Here is a 15,340-nt window from a genome sequence, read left to right on the forward strand (position 1 = left end):
AAACTGGTGAAGTGCTGACTGGGTAACTCCCATCATGTGGATGATTTGCATCACAGGTTACTGAAAGATATGATTTCGACTGACACTTCAGCATTTCTGTGAAGGAGTGTTGCAATGTCATGGGTTCTACCTTTCAGATGCATTGCCAAAGCAATTCCCTGTTTGGCCACTGAGAAACAAGCACAGGGGATTTTGCCTAATCTCTTGGATAATCCCTCAACTAACATTTCTAAATCAAATAGCCTGCTCAGTATCACATTGCTATCTATGGAACCTCACTGAACACACTTTGGCTGCTACATTGCAACAGTGATTACACAAGAGCATGTTTTATTAACTGTAAAGTATTTGGGTGTCTTGAAAAATGCTACACATGCAAGTACTTTGCGTTTCTCATCACAAGTGACTATTTGTCACTGAATAGTCATGCTAAAACTTGTGACGTAGGACAGTTGGAAATTCCAATTTGGGTGACAAATCTTAAGTTTCAAGTGGCTGAGTGGTTAGCACTGCTGCCTCAGCACCAGGAACCTGGGTTTGAATCCACTCTCCGGCAGCTGTCTGTGTAGAGTTTGCATGTTCTACCTGTGAAATGCATTGAATTCCTAGAATTCTGACTAATTAGAGTCCACAGAAAAAACAAATTACATTTTTCATTATGGAAAGAAGGCTGGCAACAATTTCTTGCAGCAACCAATAGCTGGCTTCACTATATAGCAAACAGTCATCTGGAAACTTTGTGTATCCAGAACGGATGAAATTATTATAAGTGGCATTATTCCAGGAGTTGAATATTGCTCGAGTGCACTGATTATTGGCTAAAAGTTATTTGGAGCACAAAAAGTACTTTACAGTTTATGTACACAATTAGTAATAATCGCTAGGTATGGTTGTATTCGCTGAACTGTTGCATGGTATCCTGGTCATGTCAACATTATTCTGAAAATGCACTTTTCATACAACAGGTAGGAATGGTGTATTCAACCATTGTCAATCACTAAAGGAACTGTGAGCAGGTGCTGTATCATGCAAGGTAATGTTATTTCGTGGGGTTAATTTTACTGCAGACTTGTTACAATTTAATGATTTGTAACTGAATATGCATCTCCTACAGCTTTTGGACGCTGACATTGTTGGTAAGTCTGCAGTTTCATTTTACTCTGAGAAAATGATGATTTGGCTTGTTTGTTGGTAGCGAGTTACTACAGCTGAATGACTGACTTTCAAAACCGTCTCGTCAAGAGCTAAGAATCCACTGTATTGGTCTCAGGCCTTATTAGAACTTGGACTAGTACTGTGGCTCACTAGGTTTAAAGTGCCTGCCTAGTAACAGATGATCCTGAGTTCAAAACTCAACAGTGCCTTGCTTTCAAATGAATCTTTCAATTGAGCTGACAGAAGAATTCAGCCATGTCACAACGCTCACTTTACAGCAAATTGCTTTCTGTGTGTGGATAGAAGTAACCAAGACCTCCACACTGTTGGTGTGAAACTGGAAATACATGCAGGCTAGACTGGGTAAGTATAGTAGTTTTCCTTCACTGAAGTGAATCAGTCAGATTTTGCTGACAATCCAATAGCTTCATTATTTCACTGATACCAGATTTTCAATTCTTGCTTTGATTAGAAACTGAATTTAAATTCTTAACCAGCCTTGGAGGGGTTTCACTTCTTGCTTTCATTTTGAGATAATGAAGGTATTTGCGTAAAGCCTTCCTTTCTAGTGCCACTAATTAATTAGCTGCACTTCCATATGTGATTGCTTTTCCATTTCCATTGTTGAAAGAAATAGGCCAATATAAGCCCTGCTTATTCAGTGGCGCAGAAGGGTGGTTATAATGGTGGGTACTACTTACCTTTCTGTTCACTGTGTAATGGGCGGTATGGGTTTTGCTGTCTTGTACCTGCATAAAAAGTAGGGACTTGATGTCATCTGGACACCCCACAAATTTTACTATCAGTGGTGCAAGTCACTTGCTGTTGCTAGCCTTGCCAGTGTAACCTGGCAACGAGTTGGTACTGGGTCAGCCGAGACCAAAGAAAGTTATATCATTTTAATTTTTTTTATGTTTCCTTGTAGTCTGCCTGAGCAATCGTGCTCTTCTAGACTCCACAAGGAAACCTTGGGGCGTATTGTTGAAGCTTTCCCCCCTTGTTCTCCTTTGATCACGACTTACCTGCTGCTGAGTGCTTTCCTAGGTTCCAGGGAATGGTTCCGGAGTCCCGAGCAGCTGCAACCTAACACTTGAAATCCCCCACCTCCTTTTGTCTTATTGGCTCTTGTTTGATTCAGGTGGGGGACCGATGACTGACAACAAATTAAGGTCCAATTAAAATCTCCCAGAACTCATGCTGAGCAGTTCAGTTGACTTCCAGACCTTATGAAGCCCACCTGGGTTAAAACACAGACACAAAACTCTTGTATCCCTGGTTAGAAGGTTTGTGGGCATTCACATTACTAAATAAATGGGGGAATATCTCTGCTAAGCCATAAAAACAGTCAGTCAAGAGTTAAAGGACTTTTCCTGAAAGGTTAATCCATTTCTTTTGAAGAAACACAGTACGAGTGGTCTTAATAGGTGCACAAATGTACATGCAAAGTGCATAGTTCAAGAAAGTTCAACTTTTTAACCTTTTCATTGGGCTTTGGGATTAATGTACTAGCCAGCTAGAACACTTGCTGTTTGTTACAACAAACCCAGGATATCTTCTTAAGATTTGATGTTTTCTGCAAGTCATCGCAACAAATGTATTTACTGCTTTGGTAGCAAATACTTTGTAAAATGAGCTGCAATTAAGTTTGTTTTTAAAACTTAACAAAATATTTAAATTTCACAGTAAATTGATCAAGATTTTAATGGGATGAAATGTGACTTAATCTTCAGCTGTTCCTTTGTAACTTAATGAGTTTACTTTGGAGATTTGACTTGTTCTTTTATTATTCCTGAAGCTACTTAAATTATATTAATTCCTATTCGATTTCTCATCCAGGGTCATATTCCTAATTTGCAACAAAGTTGTCCGAATTAAGAGGATGTCTCTGACCTTAGTCGTGAGTGGGAAGAGGAATTGATGCCATCCATTTTAGAAGCCGTTGGGGAGTCTGCAATGTTATTGTTTATCCTGTAAATGGAGGTTAAAATGCAAGATATTACGAGATATCTTGTTTTCTCCTTGAAGAACGAAGGAGCACTGCAACTCCTTTCAACAAGATATAATTGTTTTGTCATTTGACTGAACTTTTTACTGCTCTCATGGGTAGCTCTAACATGGATCTGCAATCTATTCCTTCACACACCCACACAGTGCCCTTTATTTGAGTATAACTACTGGGCATGAACTCATGGGATTATTGGAAGAGTCAAAACTTTCTTTACCAAAGCCTTCCCAATATCTGATGTATTTGCAAGAGAGGATCATTGATAGTACCATTTATCTCATTTCCTTACAAGTTACATTCCAGTACAGTGCAGAACTGCAAGCCATTGTATCTTTCACTCGCTGTTTGAGTTTGTGAAGTGTCAAGCATTTCACTTGCTTGATTTGCCATTGCTGAAGTTTCTGCCTGTATTTCAAACAATAAAACAGGCCACAGACATCTCTTGGAGGTGATTTGAATTCATTTCTCTATAATATTGGCAATAGTCAATATATACACAGACTAGAAGTCTTCACAAAGCTTGTACCCACTGTATGGAGTCAATGACAGATCAGAAACAGAAATTACATACTGCTGAAATTGGTATTTGATAAAATGGCTCTTATTCTGATTTGTGCATAAGAGGGAAACTTTTAACAAATAGTAACTAAATAACGATATATTGTCCAAGATATCAGCTCTTCACTAGCCACATGTGGCTTGTTTGGAAAGAATTCTTTTGTACATAGTGTACTAGCTGATTTGCTATAGTCATTGACCTCTGCTGTAACTTGCTATAACTTTAGTTTTTGGCAGACATTAAACACCACAACTTGAAACAAAACTCAGAAGTGTGAAGTAGAGATTGTGTGAATTTTTTAATCACAGCAAGAAAATCAGCTACTCTTTTTAAAATAAAAGAAATTTAAAACTGCAGTTTGCAACTTCAAAACAGTGTGTCGCTTTGAATTTTTCTCTCCATGTTGCTGGCAATGAAAGGTGAAATTAGTCAATTGAATTTTTTTTCTATGCTAGTAGAACTATGAAATAACAACTGAATTCCTTAAGAAGACAGAGCAAGTAAAAAGACAGTCCCTGTTTTCAGCTCTATGGAATGAGTTTACCAAACTGTATTGCAGCCCAAACCTCACTGAGAATTAAAGAACCCAGATGAGTGATTTTGAAAGCTTTGAAGACTTCCTTTGAACCCCCATGTCAGTGTTACTTGTCAATAGTATGTACTCAGCATTGGAGTTCATAGGGAAGGAAACAATTATCAGTATGTGAAAGTAGTGCCAAGCGTTTAGACAACTGAGAGACGGCCTCATCTGAGATATGATTGTCTTGGACATAAGAGATCCAACTAAAAGGACATGTTAATTGAGAGAGGAGAAAGCTGCTCTCAAGAAAGCTACCAACATGTGCAGAGCCTTTGAAATTGGCAATCATTTGTTCAAAAGTATTAATGGGAGAACAAATTACACTGAGAGACATTCAAAATCAAATCAGAGCAACATATTTGGAAATTAAAAGCGCAAACATATTTGCAGAGAGGACAGCAGAAGATACAAGATTGGAGGATAGGATGGAAATGTTATGGAGGATATGACAGAAAAGAGGGTAGCATGGGAGACTCACCCAGTGGAAGGAATGAAGACTTGGATTTTAAGGTCGTAAATGTTAACTGAAGTTGATTCATGTCAAGATTGGAGATTGAAGATTGGATCAGTAACTATTTGTAGTGTCCCGCAAGTCATTTGAGCCATTGAGCCATCCTCAGCATGTTACAAGGGTATTCTCTCAAATCTTGAACGTCTTCCTGGTGAAAATCATCTAGTGATAAGACTCCAAGACCAACTCAACTCTTGGAGCGAGTTCAGACAGGGGAGAGAAATCTCAGGCCCCACTGTTTTTCTCTTGACAGCTGCTGTTGACCATTTTTGTGATGCCCTATGGCATTCTAGAAATAGAACAGTGTAGCACAGAATTCGTCTAATTGACTGCACAGACGTTTTTTTTGTATCTCCCAAAGAATGATGCAATCGCTCCTACTCTACCAAACACCTCCCACCCCAAGTTTCTGGTACTGTTTTTCCCTAATTTTTTCTTCAAGAATTTATTTGATTTCCTTTGAATGCTAATTTGAATCCATATCTGCCTTGATATCAGGCAACACATATTTTCCAAATCCTAACCACTTTTAATGTAAAATATTTTCCTTGGTCACACCAGTTTGTTTTGCCAAATCAGCATACGAAACTACCTCTCCCTTTCCAACTTCTTTTTTTACAGTGTTCTTTGTCATTTGTGTGCCTACTCTCTGGCAGTAGGTAGCATTCCCTGGACCAAAACAGCAGCAATCCCTGAGGTTTAGGTCTCTCAACAGTGACCGTAATATTTTGCTCATTGGAGCCACGTTCACTCCCAACAGCTTCCCCAAACAGAGATTGATCCTCCACAGGCATTTTGTTGGCTAGTAGGTTTTCTAGTGAGTCCATCAGCAGCAAATGTGGGATAGATCCAAGGACCGCAACATCTCTCCCCCCCCCCCCCCCCCCCCACCCCCCCGCCCCACGGTGGTTGAGAATGCCCTCGACCGTGTCTCCCGCATTTCCCGCAACTCAACCCTTACACCCCACCCCCGAAATAACCACCAAAAGAGAATCCCCCTGCTCCTCACATACCACCCCACCAATCTCCGGATACAACGCATCATCCTCCGACACTTCCACCATCTACAGTCTGCCCCCACCACCCAAGACATTTTTCCATCCCCACCCTTGTCTGCCTTCCAGAGAGACCACTCTCTCTGTGACTCCCTTGTCCGCTCTACACTCCCTTCCAATCCCACCACACCCAACGCTTTCCCCTGCAACTGCAGGAAGTGCTACACTTGCCCCCACACCACCTCCCTCACCCTCACCCCAGGCCCCAAGATGACTTTCCACATCAAGCAGATGTTCACCTGCACATCTGCCAATGTGGTATACTGCATCCGCTGTACTCGTTGTGGCTTCCTCTACATCGGGGAAACCAAGTGGAGGCTTGGGGACCGCTTTTCAGAACACCTACGCTCAGTTCACAATAAACAACTACACCTCCCACTCGCGAACCATTTTGACTCTCCCTCCCATTCCTTAGACGACATGTCCATCCTGGGCCTCCTGCAGTGCCACAATGATGCCACCCGTAGGTTGCAGGAACATCAACTCGTATTCCACTTGGGAACGCTGCAGCCCAATGGTATCAATGTGAATTTCACCAGCTTCAAAATCTTCCCTCCCCCCACTGTATCCCAAAACCAGCCCAGCTCGTGCCCACCTCCGAAACCTGTACTTCCTCTCACCTATCCCTTCCTCGCACCTCCATTTCCTACCTACTAACCTCCTCCCGCCCCCTTGACCTGTCCGTCTTCCCCGGACTGACCTATCTCCTCCCCACCTCCCCAACCATACTCTCCTCTCCACCTATCTTCTCCTCCATCCATCTCCTATCCACTTCCCCTTCTCTCTCTATTTATTTCAGAATCCTCTCCCCATCCCCCTTTTCTGATGAAGGGTCTAGGCCCAAAACATCAGCTTTTGTGCTCCTAAGCTGCTGCTTGGCCTACTGTGTTCATCCAGCTCTACACTTTGTTAACATCAACTCTCGTGTTGCATTCAAAGACTTGAACCTTGGGGACAATGGATGAAATACTGCAGCAAATTGATGAAAGTGGGACAGATTAGAATTATCACAGTTTTGTTCATGAATGATTGCTTTTCAATGAGTTAAGTATATTAGTACTCACTCGCCTCCATTCACGTGGATAAGGAGAACCACCAGTTTGACTGGGACAACATCAGGATCTTAGAACAGGCCAGACAGAGACAAGCTGGGGGATTTCTAGAGGCCTGGTTTTCCACCAAGAAGGCCCTAAATAAACATGTAGAATTAGACCCTGTAAACACCACTGTGAAGAAAAACTAAAAATTAAGTGACCAATTTTTTTTTACTTTAAATACCAGTTGGGACAACACAACCGTAGTTCATTGGAAGCTGCGCTGATGATGTTACCCAGCAGGGTAATGAAACATCTGTGTGAACTAACGAAACAGCGCCATGAGTGAACCAACCACAGCAGCCACAGTCCAAGCTACAAATCTACTCAAGTACCTTATATTAAATAATCTGTAGCGCATAGAAGTAATTTTCTTTATGAAAAGGTGGACATTTAGAGAAATGCTTTATTGCATTGAGTATTTGCTGGTTTTCCATAGTGATAAATCTCTACCTGATCTGTACTTGCTTTTACTTTAATGCATGACACCAGGACTTCTGGTCCAGAGGTGAGGATGCTACTGCTATGCTGTTGGAGCTCTCAACAGGGTAAATCTGTGTTAATTATTTTAATCAACCTTTCTGGCTCAGAGGTAGGGAGATTACCACAATGCCACAAGTCCTAAGCTGATTTATTGGTGTTCTTAATCAACTGGTCCAGGGATATTTTGCAACACCTCTGGAGTAGTTGGGGTGTGAACCCAGGCCTCCTGGCTCAGAGGTATATCTCAGAGGTACACATATCTTATCTGTACAGTGCATTTATCTGTGTGATGAGTTTTCTACTGAGCTTAGTGCTGTGGTATAGACTCTTTGTGTGCACATGGTGATTTCTATGAGTGAATCATATTATTTATTAATGATGTGACTGGAGACATTTTAACTGAAGTCGAATTTGAAACGTGTAGCAACAACTTTAAATTCATATATTGCCTTTGAGACGATGGAAAGTTTCAATATGCTTAGCAGGAGTGCAGTCAAACCAGGCTAGACACCGTCCACGTTTTTGAAATTTTGCTCGCAGAATATAAAACATTGGATATTGCTGGCTGGGCCAGTATTTGTTCCCGTTTCCTAATTGCACATGAACTAAGGCCTTCCTAGGCCTTTTTGAGGGTAGTGAAGAGTCAAAGAAATTTCTGTGGACCTGATGTCCTTTGTATGCCAGTCCCAGTAAGGAATGCAGATCTCTTTCCCAAAGGGCATTAGCGGATCAGCGAACTTTTTTCTAATTACAATTGATGTTTCATGGCCTTCATCACTGAAACCAGTTTTGAAATCTGGATTGATTAACTGATTTCAAATTCTCCCCGCTGTTATGTCAGGATTTACGTCAGTGTCTCCAAAGCAATAGCCTGTGCCTCTGCATTACTAGTCCAGTGACATTGCCACAAAGCCACCACCTCCACATCATGGAAACAAACCCTTCAGTCCAACTTTTCCATGTCAACCAGATATCCTAAATTAACCTAGTCCCATTTGCCAGCATTTGAGCCATATCTGTCTAAACTCTGAGATAATAAAATGTGAGGCTGGATGAACACAGCAGGCCCAGCAGCATCTCAGGAGCACAAAAGCTGACGTTTCGGCCCTAGACCCTTCATCAGAGAGGGTGATGGGGTGAGGGTTCTGGAATAAATAGGGAGAGAGGGGGAGGCGGACTGAAGATGGAGAGAAAAGAAGATAGGTGGAGAGGAGAGTACAGGTGGGGTGGTAGGGAGGGGATAGGTCAGCCCAAGGAAGATGGACAGGTCAAGGAGGTGGGATGAGGTTAGTAGGTAGGAGTTGGAGGTGCGGCTTGGGGTGGGAAGAAGGAATGGGTGAGAGGAAGAACAGGTTCGGGAAGCAGAGACAGGTTGGACTGGTTTTGGGATGCAGTGGGTGGAGGGGAAGAGCTGGACTGGTTGTGTGGTGCAGTGGGGGGAGGGGGCGAACTGGGCTGGTATTGGGATGCAGTGGGGGAAGGGGAGATTTTGAAGCTGGTGAAGTCCACGTTGATACCATTGGGCTGCAGGGTTCCCAAGCGGAATATGAGTTGCTGTTCCTGCAACCTTCGGGTGGCATCATTGTGGCACTGCAGGAGGCCCATGATGGACATGTCATCTAAAGAATGGGAGAGAGAGTGGAAATGGTTTGCGACTGGGAGGTGTAGTTGTTTATTGCAAACCGAGCGGAGGTGTTCTGCAAAGCGGTCCCCAAGCCTCCGGACCTGGGCCATCTCCAGCACATCCCTCACCTTCCTGGACCTCTCAGTCTCCATCTCGGGCAACCAGCTTGTAACTGATGTCCATTTCAAGCCCACCGACTCCCACAGCTACCTAGAATACACCTCCTCCCACCCACCCTCCTACAAAAATTCCATCCCCTATTCCCAATTCCTCCGCCTCCGCCGCGTCTGCTCCCACGATGAGGCATTCATCTCCCGCACATCCCAGATGTCCAAGTTCTTTAAGGACCGCAACTTTCCCCTCACAGTGGTCAAGAACGCCCTTGACTGTGTCTCCCGCATTTCCTGCAAAACATCCCTCACACCCCGCCCCCGCCACAACCGCCCAAAGAAGATCTCCCTCGTTCTCACACACCACCCCACCAACCTCCGGATACAACACATCATCCTCCGACATTTCCGCCATCTACAATCCGACCCCACCACCCAAGACATTTTTCCATCCCCACCCTTGTCTGCTTTCCGGAGAGACCACTCTCTCTGTGACTCACTTGTTCGCTCCACACTGCCCTCCAACCCCACCACACCCGGCACCTTCCCCTGCAACCGCAGGAAATGCTACGCTTGCCCCCGCACCTCCTCCCTCACCCCTATCCCAGGCCCCAAGATGACTTTCCACATTAAGCAGAGGTTTACCTGCACATCTGCCAATGTGGTATACTGCATCCACTGTACCCTGTGTGGCTTCCTCTACATTGGGGAAACCAAGCGGAGGCTTGGGGACCGCTTTGCAGAACACCTCCACTCGGTTCGCAATAAGCAACTGCACCTCCCAGTCGCTAACCATTTCCACTCCCCCTCCCATTCTTTAGATGACATGTCCATCATGGGCCTCCTGCAGTGCCACAATGATGGCACCCGAAGTTTGCAGGAACAGCAACTCATATTCCGTTAGGAAACCCTCTAGCCCAATGGTATCAATGTGGACTTCACCAGCTTCAAAATCTCCCCTTACCCCACCGCATCCCAAAACCAGCCCAGTTCGTCCCCTCCCCCCACTGCACCACACAACCAGCCCAGCTCTTCCCCTCCACCCATTGCATCCCAAAACCAGTCCAACCTGTCTCTGCCTCCCTAACCTGTTCTTCCTCTCACCCATCCCTTCCTCCCACCCCAAGCCGCACCTCCATCTCCTACCTACTAACCTCATCCCACCTCCTTGACCTGTCCGTCTTCCCTGGACTGACCTATCCCCTCCCTACCTCCCCACCTATACTCTCCTCTCCACCTATCTTCTTTTCTCTCCATCTTTGGTCCACCTCCCCCTCTCTCCCTATTTATTCCAGAACCCTCACCCTATCACCCTCTCTGATGAAGGGTCTAGGCCCGAAACGTCAGCTTTTGTGCTCCTGAGATGCTGCTGGGCCTGCTGTGTTCATCCAGCCTCACATTTTATTATCTTGGATTCTCCAGCATCTGCAGTTCCCATTATCACTCTGTCTAAACTCTTACTATTTATGTACCCATCCAGATTGCTTTGCAATGTTGTAATTGTACCAGCTTCCATTGTTTCTGGCAGCTCATTTCATATACACACCACCCTCTGCATAAAAAAGGGAAGTTGCCCTTTAGGTCCCTTTTATAAATCTTACTCCCTCAGCTTAAACCTATGCTATCTGGTTTTGGACTCCCCTACCCTGGGGAATAGGCCTTGACTCCATGCCCCTCATGATTTTATAAACTTCTATAAGGTGATCCTTCAGCCTCCGATGCTCCACAGAAAATAGTCCCAGCCTATTCAGCCTCTCCTTTTGTGTAGCTCAAATACTCCAACCCTGGCAACATCCTTTTAAGGTGAAGGTAACCATCTTCTTAAACTGCTGCATTTCACAGTGTAAGATTACACTCACTGCTGTTAGGTGGGAATTGGATTTTGACCCAGTGACGTTGAAGGAATGGTGATGTATTTCCAAGTCAGAATGTTGTGTGGCTCAGAGGGAAGCCTGCAGATGGTGATGTTCACATGTACCTGCAGCCTTTAATCTCATTGGTGGTACAGTTTGAGAGTTTGGAGGGTGGTGTTGAAGGAATCCTCTTTAGTACGTCCTGTAGATGGTACAGTGCTGTCACTGTGTGCATCAGTGGTGAAGGGAGTGAACTTTTTGACAATATCAAATGGAATGCCAATCAAATAGAGATAACCCCATGTGGAGTTGCAGGAGCACAGCAGGCCAGGCAGCATGAAAGGAGCAGGAAAGTTGATGTTTTGGGTGGGAACCCTTCCCCCATTTCTGAAGAAGGGTCTTGACGTTTCAGGTCAGGACTCTCCTCCAGAAATAGGGAAGGGTCTCAATCTGAAACATCAGCTTTCCTACTCCTCTGATGCTGCCTGGCCTGCTGCGTTCCTCCGGCTCCATGCTGCGTTATCTGACTCCAGCATTGGCAGTTCTTACTATCTCTGCTAATCAAGTAAGCTGCTTTTTCTCAGGTGGTGTTGAGCTTCTTGTGTGATTTGAAGCAGTTATTCAAGCAAGTGGAAAGTATTCCATCGTACTTCTGACTTGTCCCTGATAGATGAAGGACAAGTTATGGGAATCAGGAGGTGAGTTATTCACTGCGTGATTTCTAACCTCTGAACGGCTCTTGTAGCTGCTATATTTATCTCGCTAGACCGGTTAATTTTCTGGTCAATGGTTGCCTCGATGTTGATAATGAATATTCAGTGATGCTAACACCCAATGAATGTCAAGGAGTGATGATATAATAATTGCCTGGCATTTGTGAGGCACAAACGTTACTTGACACTTTTTCACCCATGCCTGGATGTTGTCCAGTCTTGTTTGTATTTAATCTTTGTGGAGTTCTGGGAAGGACGGTTGCATCTAGAAGCCTTTGTGACATAACACACAATATATTGTGTCACAGTACTATAGGTTCATGGTTCTGTGGAAATGGAAGACGTATAAGGCAGTAATTAACAGGTCATGTAAAGAATTTGAGGAGGTTCTTTGCACAAAGGATTTTTTTCTTTGCCCATCTGCTCATTGCCCCAAAGTTGACCAGTAATTAAACTAGGCATGATGTTACGTATATGTAATTTTATTATTGACTCTTTTGACCATCAGTAAAAGAAAAATTTATATCTTAAACTGTGCTTTTATAGCCTCAAACTAAAAGTGTGTGTATTCATTGATGGACGTCGACAACACTTAGGCATGAAAACACTTGGGCATTTTCCTCAACTTTCTACCTACCTGAAAAAAATGCATTTTCCAGTTTCAGTGTGAACACAGCATATAGTTCAATGAAAAGTAAAAATTCATCTCCTAATTATTTGTTGCTTTGTTTTTACCATCTAATTGGGAGCAGTGGAAATTGATTGTTACCGTTCTGACAACAAAACAATTTATTTGCTAATCATATTTAGCTTTCAGAAAACAGAAAATGTAAGAAACTCTCAACAAGGATCCTAATATGGGTCAACTAATGGCAAAAGTAATTAGCCAAGTGTTGGGTCTGAGCAAGGGGGAGAAAGAAAATCATCATGCATCCTAAATGAGCCATGTTGGGAAATAATAGTTGACTTGCCGGATTGCAATGCCATTATTTTTGTTTTTTGGCATTTTCTGCTAATCCTTTGTTTAATAATACACTAGTGTTGGTTGAATTAAGGGACTATGTTTGAAAGTCAAGCAAGTTTTGTTTATTTGCTTACATTTTTATTTAAAGGATAAGACTTGTTTTTGTCAGCCTAATATTTAAACAACTGCTATTTTTTGTTTTCCAGCAGCCAGCTTACCTGCACCATGCATGAAAGCTAGCACTAGTTTTATTAATGAAAGCAAGCCATGGGCTCAGTGGTAGAACTCCCAATTCTAGTTTGAATGCCATTCAGACAATCCTGATGAATGGAGACCAGAGCTCAGACTCTGAATTCAGCGTTGATGTCCAGAGACATTGGTCTAGGCCCGAAGCGTCAGCTTTTGAGCTCCTGAGATGCTGCTGGGCCTGCTGTGTTCATCCAGCCTCACATTTTATTATCTCACAATCACAATTGCATACTGTTTTCCAACAGAGAAGTGGGAAGATAAAATGATAGCAGCAATTACAATCAATGTTGCTCTTAAAACATGCACAGAAATCACATTGTGTTAGGATGACTATTCAAATTATAATTTTGGACAAAACTCTCCAGGGGAAAATTAAAGCATTAAGTTTCTTTCAAAAGCCTTTGCGAGATGTGATTTGCTTCACTTCATTTTCTGGATTTGTGTATCACTTGGAAAGATGTGTGCCAGTGTACCATTCATATATTCATTGGAATTTCTCTGAGGTTTTATTATTATCCCAAAAGTGATGTGCTGAAAAAACTCACATCATTAATCATTACTTTCTATTGAACTTAAATTATATGTTCTGGAATTTTAGCCACATTTGTTCAGTCCTTGCTATGTACATTGAGTGTTTCTTGTATAGTATGATTGAAATGCATTGATGTCTTTCCATGGAATTCAATAATTTACTGAAAATTAGACCAATTTCTTTTGTACGATATTTTTTGGTATATTAAATGTGTGTATTCCTTTACTGCCTGTAAGCAGTGTGTTCGGTACGGAATGAGGTTTGTCCTTTCTTATCCTTAGAAGGTCCACTCCAGTTATATAATTCAGCATCAAGAGTCTGAGATTTTTAAAATAGAACGTGGTCTTTCACAGTTTATAGTTAATTCAGTCTTTGATTTACTATATCCAACTTCTTTATGGCAGGACTGTAAATTCTTGAATGAATTCAATGATTTGAAGTTGAACCTAAGGATCTTGTAAAATAGTTACCAGTAGGATTTGAAGCTTCTTGCAGTGAAATATTAAGTGGCTAGTTCTCAGGTTAACTTTGAAACTGAAACCGAAACAGTTTTCGCTTGCTTGCTGGCTTACAGCTCTGCTTAGCCAGTCTGAGAACCAGACTCTAATGATTGGTTCTATTGGATTAGCTTGATCCTGGGGTGTTGATAATGAAGGCCTTGATCCCTGGTTTAACACCATGTCTAATTTGAGTGGGATGCCCCGTCATGATACAGTAGGAAATGGACAGAGATGGTGGAGATTCAGTTATCCTTTTTTGACCAGCTTGAAACCTGGGGACGAGCAGTTAGGAAAATCGATGGTTTGTGTTGACCCTTCCTTAAAACAATAAGATATATGAATTCTGTTACATTACGTAATGGTTCTGGAGGGGTTAATGTTACTTTGCCTGTACCAATTCTACACATGGAATGAGATGAGTCCTCCTGTAGCTTTTCGGAAGGAGCATATGATGTGTTTGTACCAGTTTTGTAGTAGTTATGCCTGGCCAAATATAATTATTGCTATCATGCAATAAACAACTTTGTTATCTTAAAACTGCACCTCTCCTGTTGATGCTGTATGGTGGTTTATCCCTCTATAATGAATCACTAGATCAGACTAAGAAAATTGATGGCAGCAAAGTTTCTCCAATAGCCTTTGCCTTGCAACACATACTGAGAGAGGTAGCAAACACTTCAAGTACCAACTGTGGTCAACCAGGGAAATGACAAGTTCCACAGATGGTTGAGAACGGTGCCTTCATTTGTGTCAATTATATATAGTATTTATTGGAAATTTGATACTATCTGCAGTCCAAGTGCCGAGACTTACATGATTTGTACCATTCATCTCAGTATCTTGTACGTGTTGTATTGACTGCAAGTTAATAATATAACATTGGCTGTACTTGAGAGCTCTTTAGCTTTGTTTATGATAAACCCATTCATTTGGCAGGACGCTTGTCTGTAGTAGAGTGCAATGTGGATTCTGGCTGTCGAACACACTTTTCGTAAAATGGATCATCCTTCCTATTCCCTTGGAGAACGTTATGAAATAGTGAAAGAAGTAACCTGAAAAACCACAACATGGGCATTACTCCAATGAATCCAAACATTTCTATACCACTGAATGAGGTGATCAGTCTTATACAGCAGGAGGGTTCTGTGGACTCCCATTACCTGTACTAAAAGTGGGGCACCCATTCTCCCAACCAGCAGATGCAAATATCTGGGGATTTAAAATTCACTTTGAGACAGAGCTACTGTGACTGGTATGTCTGAAGTTGCATTTGAATCCTTCACCCTTTGACTAAGGAAGGAAGGCAACCACTGATCCAGTAGCAGAAAATAATTAGAAGACAACATTTACATG

General features: G+C 42.6%; 1 protein-coding gene across 8 annotated transcripts in view; it reads left to right on the top strand.

The window, feature by feature from the left end:
- LOC125457243 (rho GTPase-activating protein 6) overlaps positions 1-15,340 on the top strand; it is a 497,221-nt gene that overhangs the window by 324,918 nt on the left and 156,963 nt on the right. The window contains exon 1 of one of the 8 annotated variants that reach the window (XM_048541201.2): positions 966-1,033. The exons of the other annotated variants lie outside the window; for them this stretch is intronic. The gene's annotated coding sequence lies outside the window, so the exon portion shown is untranslated. Of the gene's footprint in view, positions 1-965; positions 1,034-15,340 lie in introns of those variants that run through there. 8 annotated transcript variants of the gene reach the window in all.

This window comes from Stegostoma tigrinum, chromosome 12 (assembly GCF_030684315.1).
Source record: "Stegostoma tigrinum isolate sSteTig4 chromosome 12, sSteTig4.hap1, whole genome shotgun sequence".
In the NCBI taxonomy this organism is placed as follows: domain Eukaryota; kingdom Metazoa; phylum Chordata; class Chondrichthyes; order Orectolobiformes; family Stegostomatidae; genus Stegostoma; species Stegostoma tigrinum.